This window comes from Stenella coeruleoalba (assembly GCF_951394435.1).
Source record: "Stenella coeruleoalba genome assembly, chromosome: 17".
In the NCBI taxonomy this organism is placed as follows: Eukaryota; Metazoa; Chordata; class Mammalia; order Artiodactyla; family Delphinidae; genus Stenella; species Stenella coeruleoalba.
The window spans coordinates 11121040-11138641 of record NC_137163.1 but is presented as its reverse complement, the minus strand read 5'-3'; the positions used below and the strand labels follow the sequence as shown (position 1 = coordinate 11138641).

The 17602-nt window shown below is 40.1% G+C and overlaps 1 long non-coding RNA gene across 3 annotated transcripts in view; it reads right to left on the bottom strand.

The window, feature by feature from the left end:
• The window catches only part of LOC307175713, a 173455-nt gene that overhangs the window by 136638 nt on the left and 19215 nt on the right, over positions 1 to 17602 (bottom strand). For all 3 annotated transcript variants that reach the window (XR_013824430.1, XR_013824431.1, XR_013824432.1), the window contains exon 3: positions 12214 to 12290. This is a non-coding gene — a long non-coding RNA (uncharacterized lncRNA). The remainder of the gene's footprint in view (positions 1 to 12213; positions 12291 to 17602) is intronic.

Genomic DNA, 17602 nt, shown 5'->3' with positions numbered 1-17602 from the left:
CTAGCTGGCACCAAATAAACCTAATCCTTTTCATGCTATTTGAATGTCAGAGCCATGAAACAGATGAGTGATGCTGTCTCTAAAAGAGGGGTAGGCCTACACAGCTCTTCAAAATTCCCCCCTGTATTATGTAGTAGGAAAAAAATGGTTTCAAGGTGAGATGTCTGGGTTTCACCCTAGATCTGTCATTGACATGCTCTGTAAACTAGGGCTTTTCACTTGGATTCTCTGGGTTCAGTTGTCTTATTTATAAAAACCTTCACGGTTTTGTCTGATGATCAAATGTGAGGGCGTGTTTGAAAGTTATTTAAAATGTAAAAAGTACAATGAAGTATCAACACATAAAAATCTTAGTTACTTGACAGATAAGTACACTTTTCTGGGTGATGGAGGAAAAGTAGAGCATTTGTTTAACATTACAGACGAAGAACTCCACAGAATTTTACAGAGCAGGTCAGAGGACTCACTTTCCTATGTGGAGGTCTATAAATCACACATGTGCATTACATAGCAGAGCAATGAGCTTCTATGAAATTGATCTGTCACTTTTTCTGCTAGTATTTTCAGAAAATACAGAATTCTTTTTCATTTTGACTCAGTTTGTTTTTCGTCTTGTGCACCCGGACTTCAACTGTAAGTTTAAAGCTCTTCTTTCTAAACTTCACAAGGATGGGAGTGGTGTCATTTCTAAGGAATAAATAAGATGTATTATAATTCAGCAACGATTTTGATAGCACAGTGGATTATTTCTGAAAGAGTGTGAGGAATAGTTTGGACGCACTAGTGTTGGAAATTTTGATGCCACATTCGGTGCCTATGCTGTAAGCATAAAATACTGGAATTCAGGGGGACCCACCAAATTATATAATCCAAAATTCTTATTATAAGGAAAAGAAACTCACATTCAGAGAAATAGGATGGAAAAAGGTAACAGACATTTATGTAGCATCTCAGAATTTTCTTGCTTCCTACGACTAAAAGTAATTAGTTCACCTTCCATTTCCCTCTTACGGCACGTGTGTGTGTGTGTGTGTGTGTGTGTGTGTGTGTGTGTGTGTGTGTGTGTGTGTGTGTGCGCGCGCCTCTATTGGGGCACAGTAGAAAATCTTTACATTTGAAGACTGAATTTGGTGCTATCCTGGCTGGAACTAAGAGCTTTCTCATCAAGACATTAGAATTAGCACTGACTAGTCTGTAATGGAGCTTACGATACACAGAGCAGTTGGGTATTTCACAGGACAAGTTGGGTATTTCTCTTGTGATACTTGTCACCATATGTGTGCCAGTCTCTCTCTTTACATTGAAAGTTCTTGGAGGTAGCTCTGCGGTTTTGGCTCTAGCTTGCCATTTTTAATTCTCACATCAGTTCTATGGATTCAGTAATATTGACTAAGGTCATAATGCAATGTTTAACCGGAAGTTTCACTTTTTCTTACAGAAAGTCACGAGTATGAAAACAAACTCTCCCACTTTGGAGGCACAGGCTTTTGGCAATTATTAATTTGGGAGATAATTCAGAATTTACCCTCTTCATTGGAAGACAGTCATACATTGCACAGATGTGGGAAATAATGGACAAAGAAATAGTCAAAGTAGAGAACAAGTAACAGATGAAACTTTATGTTGTCAAAGTGGAAAATCTGTACACTTTAAAGACTGAATTTTTTGCAATGCAAACCGAGACTTAAGAATTTTTTACATTCAGCATTGACTGGTCTTAAATGGACCATTGTGAGACACAGTGTCAAGTTTGTCGAAGGACAACGAACCAAGAACAAAAAATGTAAAAGAAAGGGAGAGAAAGAGGGAGAGGGAAAAAGAGAGGAAGAGGGGGAAGAGGGGTGGAGGGAGTAGGAGAGGGAGATGGAGAGAGAGAGGGAGAGAAACAGTGTCAAAGTTTGGTATATAGTTTGCGATGGCCTCAACAATTTCTCACATCCTGGTACACATGCCCATTGCAATGTGACTGCTATTTCTTCCATCAATTTGTAGTATCTGTTTCTCGTCCCCTGGAATATGGACTGGCCCTATAATTGCTTTGGCCTACTGAATGTGGCATAGTGACATTGTGCAACTTGCAAACTTCAGTTTCAAGAGGTTTGCAGTTTTTGTTCTTGTCCTTTGGGAATACTTCCACCATCACTGGAAGAAGTATTCCTAGTGAAGAAGCCTGGTCTTGCAGTTTGGAAGAGAAGAGGCTATGTGTAGCAGAGACAAGTTATTCCAGCTCCTGGACCAATTAGTCAACAGCCAGCATCATCTGCCATCTTGGACCACCCAGATTTTGTTGAGTCATCAAGAACATGAGTGACCTCAGACAAGACCAGCAGAAGAACCACCCAGCTGAGATCAGTCCAATTTGCTGGACATCAGAATCATTAGCAAATGAATGTTGTTCTAAGTGATACAATTTTGAGGTGGTTTTTACAGTAAGGTATAGCTGATATAGCATGATCCTTCAGAATAAATTCTTCAACCTAATACAGCAAGCACTTGCTAGTTCTATGGACACATTTATACCTTAGTCAGGAGATACTGATCATTCTCACTAGAAATAAGTTTTAGTTTTGCCTGAATATTATATATCCTGTTATGGGATTAAATTAACTGTTATTAGTCCACAATTACAAAAATGCATATGCAGGAGGATATGGACAGTGGATCATTTTTCCCCTTCATTGATTAATTTCTGTCCATTTCTCCATCCCCAGTCCTTTTTAATAACTAGGTAATACTTCTATACTTCTAGTAAAAGAGAGGCTTCTATTTAACTTAATATTATAATTACATATATAAAGTTGATATTAGAAACTATTCTAAAGAGGTTTAGTTTTTGCTTTTTTCAGCCTTCCTGACCACTATTCAGCAGCACTCTTATGCAGGCATGTCTGAACAGGCCACATTCTTTTGGGGGTGGGCCAGCCTTTGCCTATGTATGACTTAGTCTCTAACAGATGCAATTTGAGTGCAGCGGAAAAGCCATTCTGTCTTATATAATTTCTATCATAGATATCTATCTTGGGGGGGGGTCCACAAGCCCACCCCAGGTTCAGTAATTGATTCACAATGACTCAAGGGACTCAATGTATAGTCATGTCCATGAATAAGATTTACTACTTGAAAGGACACAGAGCAAAACTGGCAAAGGGAAAAGGTGCATGGGTGAGTCCTGAGGAACCGAGGCATGTACCAAATCACACAGGGGATGTTTAACCTCAAGCAATGAGTTGTGACAATACTTGTGAAACGTTGTCTACCAAGGAAGCTCATTAGAGCCTCAGTGTCCAGGGTTTTTATTAGGGTCTAGTCACAGAGGCACCCTCTGCCTAGAACATACTGAAATTCTAGGCCCCTTTAAAAAGAGCAGGTGTTCAAAATAAGCCATATGGCTTGCACAGTTTAGGCACAGTGAACTCCTTATTAGGGAATGGTGGAAACCTTCCCCAAATCCAAGTCCCCAAATATACCAGTCAAGGGTCAAATTTGCAAGCAGGTTTTTCTAAGGATAGCAGTCCCAGTTCTGCTATGCTAACTCCTTTCTGCACATTATCCTTTTATCACTGATATTCATTTAGTGTTTACCTATCGGTATTGACTAGAGAGCATGACTTGCCCTATGGACCACAGGGAAGAGTTAGATTATTAAAAAGGAAGAGAATAAAACAGTTCTGTCTCCCAAGAACTTTAGTGAAGCAGCATTAGAATACAGAAATAACACGTAAAAGAGAGCCAGGAAATCTGTCTATCATCTATGTAATTTTATCATCTGTAAGACTTCCAGCAATTATTAAATACCATCCATGACTCTTAATGCTAAAACAGGTTGTCTTTCTAACTAGTTCTTGAATGGATAAGTATTTACTGTGCCCAGGAAGATTCATATTGCTATGAAACGAAACACACCAAAACTTAGTAGCCTAAAACAACCACCATTTATTTAGCTTGTGATTCTGTAGGTTAGTGGTGTGGTTCTTTCTCTCTGCATTGGCTTTGATAATATCTGCTGGGCTTTATCAACTGTTTACTGTCAGCTGATGGGTCACCTTGTGTCTCCATGATCTAGGATGACCTCACTTCTAAGTCTGGCAGTTGGCAACCTGTCACCTGGAGCAAATAATAGGGATGACTGAGTCTGTGTTCCTCATCACTCAGCAGACTACCTTGGTCTCATGCTCATGGTATAGATTCTAAGAGCATAAGAGGGCAAGCTGCATATGGTGCTTCTAGAGGATCCAGGGTAATAAAAGAGTGCTCCCAGTATATCACATTCAAATACTCTTTTCTGAACTACTTCCCATTGCGTGTTGTATAAAACCCATATTTCTCACCTTGACATTCAGTGCCTAAATAACACGGGTTCTACTTAACTTTCATTGTCTTCCATCACTGCTCTCCCCCACTTTCTAATTTAGACCTTATTATGCAGCTGAAGAGCACTGTTTGGGTACTTCCAAATAGGGCTTTCCGTTCCCTTTGGGCTTTCCCATGCCATTCCCTCTATCTAAAAATTATTTCCTCTGACCTCCTCTTGCTGAAATGCTGCTGTCTTTTTAAGACCCAGCAAAAATGCAAATCCCATGCATATTTTTAAACTTGTTTTGTAGTGCTTGTGTGATATTCTTACTTTGGAATCTTACAGCATGGTTTGCATGAATCATATAGCCCTTAGCATACATTTCCTGCACAATAGTTAGACCATAAGTTCTCTTGAATTCAATAGTATGTTTCCTTTTATTTTTCACCTCCTGTAGTACCTAGAATAGTATCCAAAACACACCTGGCAAAGGGAAAAAAAATGTTTGTTCTCTGCTGACTTGATTTGAACTGAAAATTCAAGTTCTTAAGAGGGTATTCTTTTTCATATTTTTGAAACTAAGCTTGTTATCATAATATCTCTCTCCATAAGGGTCTTTGATTGTATTTTTAATACAGCAAAAACTATGATTGTGAAGCTAGCATTTTCAATTCCTCCCTCAAAAACGGGGCTTTGGGGCTTCCCTGGTGGTGCAGTGGTTGGGAGTCTGCCTGCTAATGCAGGGGACACAGGTTCAGGCCCTGGTCTGGGAAGATCCCACGTGCCACGGAGCAACTAGGCCCGTGAGCCACAACTGCTGAGCCTGCGCGTCTGGAGCCTGTGCGCCACAGCAAGAGAAGCTGCGATAGTGAGAGGCCCGCGCACCGCGATGAAGAGTGGCCCCCCTCGCCGCAACTAGAGAAAGCCCTCGCACAGAAACGAAGACCCAACACAGCCAAAAATTAAAAAAAAAAAAAGTAACAATGGAAATTAAAAAAAAAAAAACGGGGCTTCAAGGCCATTTGTGAAAGAAGGTAGGAGGTGAGGCACAATCATTTGCCTGCAGTTGTAAAGGCGATGTCCCATTTCCCTGAAACCACAAGACTGACTCACTCCTGTCCAGATCTTTGGGCCATCGTACCCGCCCACGCCAGCCTCCCAATCATTAGCCTCCCTTGAAAAGTCTCCTCTTCCTCCTCAATTAATAACGGTACTTGATCTTCATTGATTTCCTTATTTGAAAACTACAAGGAGCCTTATTGCTATTTGAAAGATTTGGCAGTTAGTAGTATGCATCCCTAACCCCTGACACTGCTCTTGGGCCCAAGTCCAAGTTATTGGTCTATCAGCCATTTACTGCTTTTTGGAGTTGACAGAGAGTGAGCCTCAATATATTCAGGAATCCTCCTTAACAGTTGGAGACTTTGGACCTTGCCCATGCACATGTGCACACACACACACACACCAAAATCAAACACATATTTCATTTAAAAATATTTTCTACAAGCACTTAAACTATTAAAAATTAAAATCTGTATTCCCACACTGAAAATCACAAAAGCCAGTATATTGTCGTGTTTGCTTTAAATTTTACCTATCATAAAGAGAATAGTCAAGATAAATTTGAAGTCTTCTTTATTTTCCTCTCCAATCTCATGTCCCTTCCTCCCTCCCATGATATAACAGCCATAAGGAATCTGGTGACTTCCCTTCCAGTCTTTATTGTGGACATTTGCTTCATCTATATGTGTCCATAAACAATATTATTTCTTAAATGTTCATAAATGGCATCAGGTTGTACTTAACATTCTTCAACTTATTGTTTTTAACTCACGGTATTTGGGGTTAACTCTTGCTATTACACTTAGATTTAACTGATTCATTTTAGTGCACAATATTCTAGTAATTATTTTACTAGACTATACTAGACTAATTTTTCGTATATTTATTCCTACTGATATATATTTGGATTGTGTCTAATACTTTTTGCTATTATAAACAATATTGCAATAAATGAACAAATGCTGTACTGCGTAGGATTATTTTAGGTTCTTGGTTATTTTAACTTTACCATATATCCCTGAGCTTTCTCTGCCTCTTACCTCTAATATTTTCCTCTATTGCTACCCAAGTAATAATTCTAAAATGTAAATTCGATCACGTCCCTAAAATAGTTAAACTCCATTTGCGACTTCCCATAGTCAGGAGATGTGGTATAAGCTCGTTAGCTTACTATCCAAGACCCTTTATGATGTAGTTCTGTCTACCTCTCCAGGCTTATCTCAGTCACATTTTATCCCCTAGCAATATTGAAATATTTCGTATTCCATAATGGTATAATGAAGTGTTGTGCCTCTATCCTTCGCACAAATTCATTCCCCTGTTGGGAATTCCCTCCTTCTCCCTTCTTGGCCTCATTTCACCCTTCAAAACTTATCATAGGTCAACCTCCAACAACAACAACAATAATAATAATAATAATAATAATAATAATAATAATAATAGATAACATTTATTGGGTATTTGCTATGTGCCTGAAATTACCCTTTGCCAACTTCTCTTCTTGTCCACTACTATGTCCTCTCTTATTTAAAGATAATCCCAAGTAGAGTTAAATACTCCGTCCCCTGTCCCCCTCTTGTTATTTTCCCCCCTCTCCATACACACACACACACACACACACACACACACATGCACACACGTTATTGGATCTATAAGAAGAATGATGTTAATAATCATCTTGATGATTTTCATTTATTAATTGCCTGCTCTTACCTGTATCACTCACTTTACTTATAGTTTTCTTAATTTAAAACCACTTGAGGCAAGAATTATTACCACTAGTCATCATTCTAACTTACAAGGAATTGAAGTTCTGGTAACTTCATGAATTGTCCTTTTTAATTCTATTTTTCAGTTACTGGTTTACATATCCATATCCCCACTAGTTTAGAAATAGCTTGAGGAATGAACTCCACTGCAATATTCGTATTTGTAGCCCTAGTACTTAGCATAAGTAAGGGGTTGTCAAATATTTGTTAGATATGTTAAATTAAGTATCCTAGGTAATGAAGTATCTTTTCTTTTCCTAGAATCATCATATAGGGAAGAATGTGCAATGGGTTCTGAGCTCTTCTTCTGTCACTAGCAATTGTGGTAAAGGCATTTTGCCAAATATGAGTTAAAAGTCATCTTTTGATGTTAAAACCACTCCTTACTAACCAAATCATGAAGCCACAAAGGCTTCACATGTTCCATCCCACAAGTTTCACTGACAGATCACATCTTTCCTTTCCCAGGGTTTAATGCTCCCTTAAATTCATATTGAGTTGGTCAGTTTCCAATTTTTTTTTTTTTTTTCTGTACACGGGCCTCTCACTGTTGTGGCCTCTCCCGTTGTGGAGCACAGGCTCCGGACGCACAGGCTCAGCGGCCATGGCTCACGGGCCCAGCCACTCCGCGGCATGTGGGATCTTCCCGGACCGGGGCACGAACCCGTGTCCCCTGCATCGGCAGGCGGACTGTCAACAACTGCGCCACCAGGGAAGCCCCAGTTTCCAAATTTTAGAATTCATTGGTGACCCAAAGAGAGAGGGATGATTAGCTGTGTTAGCTTCTCCCAAACCTAAATATTACTTGAACTTAAAGAAAATGAAATACTGTCTCTGTCATCTACCCTGCTTCTCACACAAAGAGGCACCATCAAGCTCCTGTAGGAGAGGCTCATTCATCTTAGCAAAGCAGAACTGCATTCCCAGCTGTGGGTGAGCCGAAAAGTGAAGACATTTTATCAGATGTGAGTAGGTCATTTAGAGCAGACATACATGGAAAAATCCAGTGGGTTGGGGTATCACTATGAAATATCAGAAGTCTAAATACACTAATCATTCTCCAGCCAGAGCCCTTGGCAGAAGGTCTGTGAACTCAGGGAGTTCAGGGAGACCTGGCAACAAGCAGTAGGGACAATCCCTGGAGAAATAAAATTGTATAATCTTTGATCTTGTGATTTCGTCTTACACATGAATCCCTTTCAGGGAAGAAATCAAAATGTAGCGTCTTCAGCCAATTGGAACACAGAAGCAGAGACACCTGTGTTTGTACTTTGAGATAAGCCTTGTGAGTTAACCGATTTGTTGTTTTATGAATCCTCGGCAGTGTCTTTCTAAAAGCCGATACTCAAAGAAAATATTTGTCAAATGGAAACATTTTATGATTAAAATTTTCTTGAGTTGGTGGAAAATCAACGCCCAGCATATCAATGGCTCAAGTGCAGGTAGAATGCTTTAAACACCACATTTTAAATCTGCTGCGCTCTCAGCCTTGAAAGTCAGCAATGTTGATTCTGCTGATAAAAATATCTACCATTTCTTGAATATCTACTTGAAACTAGGCACTTAACTGAGACACATTCCTAGTATATACCAGGCACTCACAGTCATCCTGGATCCTTACAGGATAGCTGTGAAACATGCATCACCCATCCTCCCTACCTCCATTTTAAAGATGAGGAAATGGAGGGTTAATAACTCATGAAAATCACTCAGCTCGTGGGTACAATGCAATGCCAGAACCAGAACTTCGAACTGGGGAAAACTCAAACTCACACTACTTTAATGGGAATCTTCAACATCAGAGTTAGACTCTGTGCCAGTTACCAATGGATGACATTTTGAAGGAGTCAGCAGGAAGAGTTGGCTTGACACAGCATAGCCTGTTCTTCAGCCCAGGTCTGTGATGGCTCTTTCTCTTTCTCTTTAGAGACAGGCCAACCCAGTCTCCATTCCAGATACACAAAGCATCCTAAGCTGCTTCTGGAAGTGGGACTTACAAATCTAACTAAAGTGAGAGGTTAATCTTTACGCAGGATTGTAGAATGACATGACTACAAGTTGTAGAAAGCAATATTATTTGTCAGCATCTTCTATTATATAAAAAAGAGAAAGTCAGAGGTAGAGAAGGAAAGGAGGGAGAGAGAGAAACACACAACTAAATAAAGTGTGCTAAGTAAAATCATCGTGTTAAAATGTAGGGCTTAAACAGACCTTGTTTCCATCATAGCTGTGCAAAACAATACTTGAACCTTTTGCTTAGCCTCTCTGGGCTTCAGTTTCCTCAAGGGGAAACTACTGGTGCTACTCTGATAAATACGGCTGACGGCTGAATGGCTGACCAACTGTGGACCAAGAGGTCTAGGGATCAAAATCTTGACTCCACTACTTTGTTTCTTCACATACAAAATGAGGGCAGTAACAGTACACACTTTATATTAAAAAAAAATTAACTTGAAACCAGCCCAGACTTTGCATTTCTCATTATGAGAAAAAAAATTTCCTGCAGATGATGAACTATATGACATTTAATGACACATGGTAAAAATTTTAGCCCATATTCCTCTGAGTGACTCATAATGTGTTTTCTAGAAGAAAAAAACTGTCCTGTAAACCAAGAAAGGCCTTCTGGGAAAATGAGAGAACAGAGGTCTGGTACTGCTTCTGGAGATTTGGAAAGCCCGTCAGGAGGACTGCTTTCCAAATTGTGGTCTCCATCTTGAGCCTGTGTACATTCGTTTTACTTTAATATTGTGGTTTAATTGGGAAAAAATGGATACTGACTGTATAAAGAGGATTTCAGGAAGTTTATGGCAGCCACTCAAGTATACAGGCATACAAACAAAACTATTTAGCACATTAAAATATTTACTTCTGATCTTCATTGGTTTTAGAGCCAGAATTTTATAGATACAGTTGAAATCTCACTGGTATTCACCTTATTTTCATCATCTTGCCACTCACTCCAGGGGCACTTATCATCTTGAAATCAGTGTCTCTCCTTCCACAATGGAGTAATTTTACTCCATCAGTGAAAATTTAAAAAGAGTAAGGTTCCGGGCTTCCCTGGTGGCGCAGTGGTTGAGAGTCCACCTGCCAATGCAGGGGACGCGGGTTCGTGCCCTGGTCTGGGAAGATCCCACATGCCACGGAGCGGCTGGGCCCGTGAGCCATGGCCGCTGAGCCTGTGCGTCCGGAGCCTGTGCTCCGCAACGGGAGAGGCCACAACGGTGAGAGGCCCGCGTACCGCAAAAAAACAAAACAAAACAAAACAAAAAAGAGTAAGGTTCCATTTTAAACATCTGCATACTTTGTTTTTTAGGGAACAAATCAAAGTTTAAAATTAAATTTATGTTTTGGATATCTATTTATATTGATGCATATTAGGTTAAACTGCATACAGTTGCCAATAATCAACTAATTTTGACCTATAAAAACAGTGGTCTTATACAAGTAAACACAGTACATCAACTTCGCTCAGTTTAAATGCTGTACTACACAACTTTCCATACATTCCCCCATTGTTACACATAGAACTTGATTTCTACTTTTTATGATTATAAACTAATTTGCACAAGTCTAGGTCAAGAATTTTTAAAAGTCTGGAGTTTTACCTTATTCATAAGCTAACAATTTTGTCTGCCACAGTTTCATGAATTCTGGCAAAAGACATGAGGTGCTTGTGGCAGAGGCAAAGGACTTTATTACACCTGGCTCATGAAAGTTAACGTATCTGCACCCTTTCCCCTTATCTCTCAATTTCCATAGGTGTAACCTGTGGGGGAACAAGTAGATACTATGCATGCAGTGGACTTGTGTAGTAGCTGAGGAACCCTGAGCTTAGGGAACCTGGTTTTTTTAATAATGCACTGTGGGTTGATTAATACACAACACTGGTCCCTGGAGAATTCCCAGTAAAGTAGTTATTGGTATTGGTAGACTGACCTTATGAGACCAGAAGGAATATCTCAATGGACTGTTGGTCATATGACCTTCACAAGATAGCCACACCTTTTTTTCAATAAAGGAATCATCGTTAGTCCTAATGGGTTAAGAATACAAAAAACTGGGCTTCCCTGGTGGCACAAGTGGTTGAGAGTCTGCCTGCCGATGCAGGGGACACGGGTTCATGCCCCAGTCCGGGAAGAGCCCACATGCTGCAGAGCGGCTGGGCGCGTGAGCCATGTCTGCTGAGCCTGCGCGTTTGGAGCCTGTGCTCCGCAATGGGAGAGGCCACAACAGTGAGAGGCCCGCATACCGCAAAAAAAAAAAAAAAAAAAAGAATACAAAAAACTGAGGAAAGGAAGAGGGGATTCTCCAGGTTTTTCAAGAGTCATTTTCCTTACACATGCTCTTGACTTTTCTCAATCTATCCTTTTCTTCCTCCTCTCCTAATGTGGAATGATGTAATGAATGGAAAATTTAGAAAGAATAAGCAGACATTGTGGGCTCAGGAATGAGAGGTCATTCGCTTCCTTTTTCTGTCCATAGAAAGTATATTCCAGTCCTCTCTCCTGCCCAGCAGGTTCCCATTCAGGCAAGACTGCTCCAGTCTATGCTGGTAGGACTTGCTAAGTGAGTTTGCCTGATTATACCATTTATATTAGCAAATCTACTTGCCTTTTGTTCTCAAGACAGGATTCTCCAATTTGGCCTTGATCAGTAATAAACTTGTTTTTTAAAAACCCCATCTGCCACTCATTTGTTATATATCTCAATTTATGCAAAACTCCAATAATAGAGAGAGATGCTGTTTGTTGGGAGTTATTTAGGCCCCCAGTATGTAAAATAAGCTTAACATGCTGTGTTGGGCTGCCATAGCAAAATACCACAGATTGAGTGGCTTAAGCAACAGAAATTAATTTCTCACAGTTCTGGAGGCTAGAAAGCTCAGATCGAGATATTTGATTTCTCCTGAGATGTCTCTCCTTGGCTTGTAGAGGGCTGCCTTCTCTCTGTGTCCTCGTATGACCTTCTCTCTGTGTGCATGCCTCCCCAGCATCCCTTCCATTTTTCATGAGGACACCAGTCATATTAGAGCCCCACCCTCATGACCTAACTTAACCTTAATTATTGTGTTAAAGGTCTTACCTCCAAATATAGTGGCTTTGGGAGTTAAGGCTTCAACGTGAATTTGGGGAGAACACAATTCAGCCCATAACAAACACCTATAAAAAAAAGTTTAAAACAGGTATTTAAAGTTTCCAGGTTTTTATTATTATAGATACAACCGATATAAACAATTGTGTATAGATTGTTTTATGGACATAAGTGTTCATTTGTCTGAGGTAAGTGCGCAGGAATACAGTTTCTAGGTCATATAGGATTTGAACGTTTAATTTTCTTAAGAAAGTGTCAAACTGTTTTCCCATTGTCTGTACCATTTTACATTCCCACTAGCAATGTATGAGTAATTCAGTTTCTCTGCATCTTTGCGAGCATTTAGTGTGGTTATTACTCATTTTTCAGCCATTTCTATGTGTATATAGAGATATCTCATTGTGATTTTACTCTGCATTTTTCTAATGACAAATTATGTTGAACATCTTTTTATTTGCCATCCGTATGTCCATACCAGTGAAGAGTCTCACCATGTATTTTGTTCATTTTCTAATTGGATTTTTATTGTTGAGTTTATATCAGATTCTAGTCCTTTGTTAAAAGGTCTGCAAATATTTCCTTCCACTCTATAGCTTTTCTTTCCATTCTCTTAACAGGGTCTTTTGCAAAAGAGATGTTTTAAATATTGCTAAAGTTCAATTTATCCATTTTTAAAAATAGATATTGCTTTGATGTCAAATCTAAGAACTCCTTGCCTAACATTATAACCTGGACATTTTCTTTCATGTTTTCTTCTAAAAGATATATAGTCATATGCTTTATGTTTAAGCCTGTGATCATTTTGGGTTACGTTTTCTATGAAATGTGGCAGAGGTTCATTTTCTGATTATGGCTGTCCATTTACTCCTGCACAGCTTATTGAGATGGCTATCTTTCCTCCATTGAATTGTTTTAGTGTTTTGTTTGTTTGTTTTGTTTTTTTTCAGTACACGGGTCTCTCACTGTTGTGGCCTCTCCCATTGCGGAGCACAGGCTCCGGACGCGCAGGCTCAGCAGCCGTGGCTCACGGGCCCAGCCGCTCCGCGTCATGTGGGATCTTCCCGGACCGGGGAACGAACCCGTGTCCCCTGCATCAGCAGGTGGACTGTCAACCACTGCGCCACCAGGGAAGCCCTGTTTTAGTGTTTTTGTCAGAACTTTGTTGACCATGTTTTTGTTGGTCTATTTCTGAGTTCTCTGTCCTATTCCATTGGTCTATGTGTCTCTTCTGTCAATAACACACATTCTTAATTATTGTGACTATATAAGAAATCGTAAGATGAGGTTGACTGATTTTTTTCTACTTTATTATTGTTTTTTCAAGATTATTTTAGCTATTCTGTTTCCTTTGCCTTTCCATACAAATTACAGAATAATCTTGTCTGCATCTGTAAAAACTCTTGCTGGAATTTTATGAAACATGCATATCAATTTGGGAAGGATTGGCATCTTTTCTATATTGAGTCTTCTGATTCAGAAACATAGTATATCTCTGTTTATTTAGATCTTATGGCACTGCTGTGGCACACGAAGGAGGGATGCTGCTTCATTACTGCCAGGTAGAAGCAGGAGTCCAGGTTTCCCACTTGGCCTCTGTTGGTACCCCCAGGGTAGCTTCTCATTACTGTTGGGATGTGGTAGGAATCTGGGTTCCCCTCAGGGTTTCCACTGACACTGGAGTGTGGATGGCCTTACTACTGATGGGTGATGGTCAAAGTCCTGAGCCTTCACTAGGCCTCTTCTGTCACCAATCTAGTGAGGAATGGAAGGGCCATCTTGTTATTGCTAGGCCGGGGTAGAAGTCCAGAATCTCTACGTGTCTCTACTGACAGTGCAGGTGAAGAAGGACCTTCTCATTGGCCAACATGGATAAGAGTCCAGCCTCCTTAATTAGCCTTCTCTGATACTACGCCAGCAGCGGTGTTAGGGGTATCTTGCTGCAGCCTCATGAGGGTGGGTGTCTAGCCTTCCCTCGCATGAGTGGCTATTGTTTAAAAGTTTTCTGTCCTGTTAAGCTGCCTGTTTCTTCATCCTCTGACTAGAGAGAGCAGGCTTCTGTTGGGGCTTATTTTTCATCTGTATCCATTGGGGTTTCTAATTCAGTGGCTTATTTGGCTTCAAGGCTGAGATATATGATGAATAACAAACCAAAACAAACAAAAACACCTAAAGGCACTCACAACCTTTTCATTCCTTGGGTCCTGTGGTCCCCAGCCTTTTTTCTCTCCAACATTCAGAGTCTTCTTTATGTTTGTTTTACGTATAATATCCAGGGTTTAATTGCATTTATCAGGAGTAAAACAGAAAAGTACATGTATTCCATCTCCAGGAAATGAAAGTCCCCGCTTGACTTTTAAGGAGACTAAAGAGGTGAAAGTACACACAAGATTATCATTCATAAAAATATTGTAGAAAACCTTTTGTGTCAGCACATACAGATGTTCCCTGGCCCACACACGGCAAATTTGGAAAACAAAATAATCTCTAGCCCACTAAAGCAATTATCACTGGGAAAATTATGTTCCTGGAACACAATATTTACCATTGCCAAAAAGCATAGCAGAAGCTTAGTGATATGTGAATGAAAGGGAAAATCTTCTTGGTATGGTCTCGCCACAATGCCAATCAATTGATGACAGGTTGCTGGAATTCATGACTTGTAAACGCACTTGGGAGAAATCTCCTACCTACATTTTGTCACTATGCATCCCCCTATTTCAGAAGGAAATCTGCCAGTACATAACTTCTTTCTAGAGGATACTCTGGTGTTCATCTTGAATTCCTTCTGTAGTGCCAACACACCCACATCTTCATGGCCAGCAGCTGAATCCTTCACTAACACTAGTCCTTGGCCACAGAGTTTACTTTACTCAAGGCCACGACCTTCTCAAGGAGCCCTGACTGACTCAGGTAGGGATACAAAGTCTCCTGCTGCAATTTGGGACAGCTCTGATAGGTCATCCCAGCTCCAGAGCTCTCTGTAGGACCTGCTGAGGTCTCAAACGCAGCCACATCATGGATCAATTCCTGCCTTTGTTCAATTCTGCCTTCCACACTCTGCTACAAGTGTGTCTGCAGGTAAACTTTCTGCATGTATTCTCTGTAGTAAACTATTTTTTCAGAGAAAGCAGTTTTAGACACTCAATTTTCATTTCTCCCTTGAGCCTTACACTTCTCACTTTACTGTTCTGAAGTGAGTGTAAAATAGCATCTACATTCATTTGGAAACAGAGAGCTTTGGTCTTGTGCCTCTGTAACTCTTTCACAACTATTTGATATGGAGTTATTTTGGCTTAAGATGTCTGCTTCCCCAGATGTTTTCTCCCTCATATGCTCTTAACCAATTAAAGACAACTAGAGGCTTCATGTTGGAGAGGGACCGTTTGTTGAGTGTATAGCCAATACTTAGGGATCCAAGGCTTTGCATCTTCACAGTGTTCTCCTCCGCCATGAATCCAGCATGGCCTTGGGGGCAGTGGATACAATGTTCTTATCTTAAGCGTTTTGTGATGGGATTATTTCAGTTGCTAGAGTCAAAGTCTTGACTTTTCTCTCTCAATAAACTTTGATCAAACAGTAAATTCGATGGGCTCTACCTTCAAAATATATCCAGAATCTTTTTACTTCTCATTGTCATTAATTTGTGCCCTTAAGTTCCCAATCTATTTCAGCCAAAGACATGCTCCAAATCTTGTGGATCTAAAGGTAATGGGATACCTCAGAATGGAAGTCTTTAAGTTACAAATTGCTCACTTGAGTCTAAGGATTCCTACCTCTTCTATTTGATTTTATATTCATGGCTGATAAGGAAGTTTTCTTGGAGGAAAATGTGGCAAGAGTTTTTGTTTTTAATTAATTTTTATTGGAGTATAGTTGCTTTACAATGTTGTGTTAGTTTCTGCTGTACAGCAAAGTGCATCAGCTATACATATACATATATTCTCTCTTTTTTGGATTTCCTTCCCATTTAGGTCACCACAGAGCACTGAGTAGAGTTCCCTGTGTTATACAGTAGGTTCTCATTGTGGCAAGAATTTTTGATAAATACGTCATTAAGAGGAAGACAATGATGATATTATGGTATGGAAAGTCTGTCCATAAGTTCTCCCCAAAACACAGGAATATAAACCTACTGGAACTCCCACTCATTACCTTAAAGATACTAAGGATGATAGACCAGGAATCATGGCCTTAAGAACTTTACAATGTTATCATTTCCCAATATTTTTAATTTGTAAAAGGTTGTCTTCTTCAACTGGTTTTCTATAAGTGACCAGAGATAAAACACAAAACATAATGATTTTACACTAAATGATTAGATAAAAGCCTTTTCTAGGTACTGTCACTACTCTCCTTCCAAGCCGATGGTGGAAACTCCAAATCAATCACAACAGTTTTCACTGAACCTGGCCTCACAGTGCTTCTCAGAATTCCATGATGTCTCTGATGATCTGAGCCAGTGAAGGGGAAGATACTTGCTGGCTGTTCCTCACCTAAAGGCTTGTCTTTGAGAGCAGCAATAAGGAGCTGGGGTAAGTGGTGAGCTTGCGGGGGAGCGCAATCTGAAGAGACAAGGCCCCATTACTCTGCAAGGCATAGACATGCAGAGAACATTCCTAAAAGGTAGAGTATATGGTAGCAGTTGCTGAAAAGAGAGAAAAGCAGGCCAAGTGTCTGGAGTCCATGATAAAGAAAAGAAGGAAGATTAACATAAGACACCCTGTGTCTGAGTCTGAGAAAGAGTACAGAACCTGAGCAGGAAAGAGGCCATTTAGGACTATATATTGGACTCAGTTTATACACCATCCTAAATGATGCCTCCCATGTACCCTGACTCTAGCTGAAGACACTTGTCTTGCTTTCAGACTGGAGAGAACCTAGCAAGGGCGTACGTCCCTTTCAATACTCATGGATCCAAGTTGCTGTTGCTGCTGCTACAGACTGAGTTGCCCCACGCACAGCTCTGCCTTATAAAGAGATCACCCTGTCTGTACACTGGCCGAAAGTATCCTGGGGGGCTCTGGTTTCCACGGAGAAGTGCAATTAATGCTCCACAAGGTACACTTTGACCAATAGGAGATAAAGGACAGGAAGGAAGGAACCAGAAGGAACCAGAATATACTTATTCTTCTTTCTTCCCCACTGTATGGAAAGGCTGTTTTGAAACACTGTATTTTGTTTAGCCTATTTGAAAACATCTTGTAAGATCAAGGAATCAACTGCTTGTTGGCAAAGCATTGACTAGCTTGGTGGCACACACCTTGAATTTGTTCTCCTTCTTTTCCTACCCATTTTTGCTTCCCTCCTGTTTCCTTGAGATTGCATCCCCCCAAGTAAGCTTTTGCTTCAAGTTCTGGGGTGTTTTTTTTTTTTTATCTAA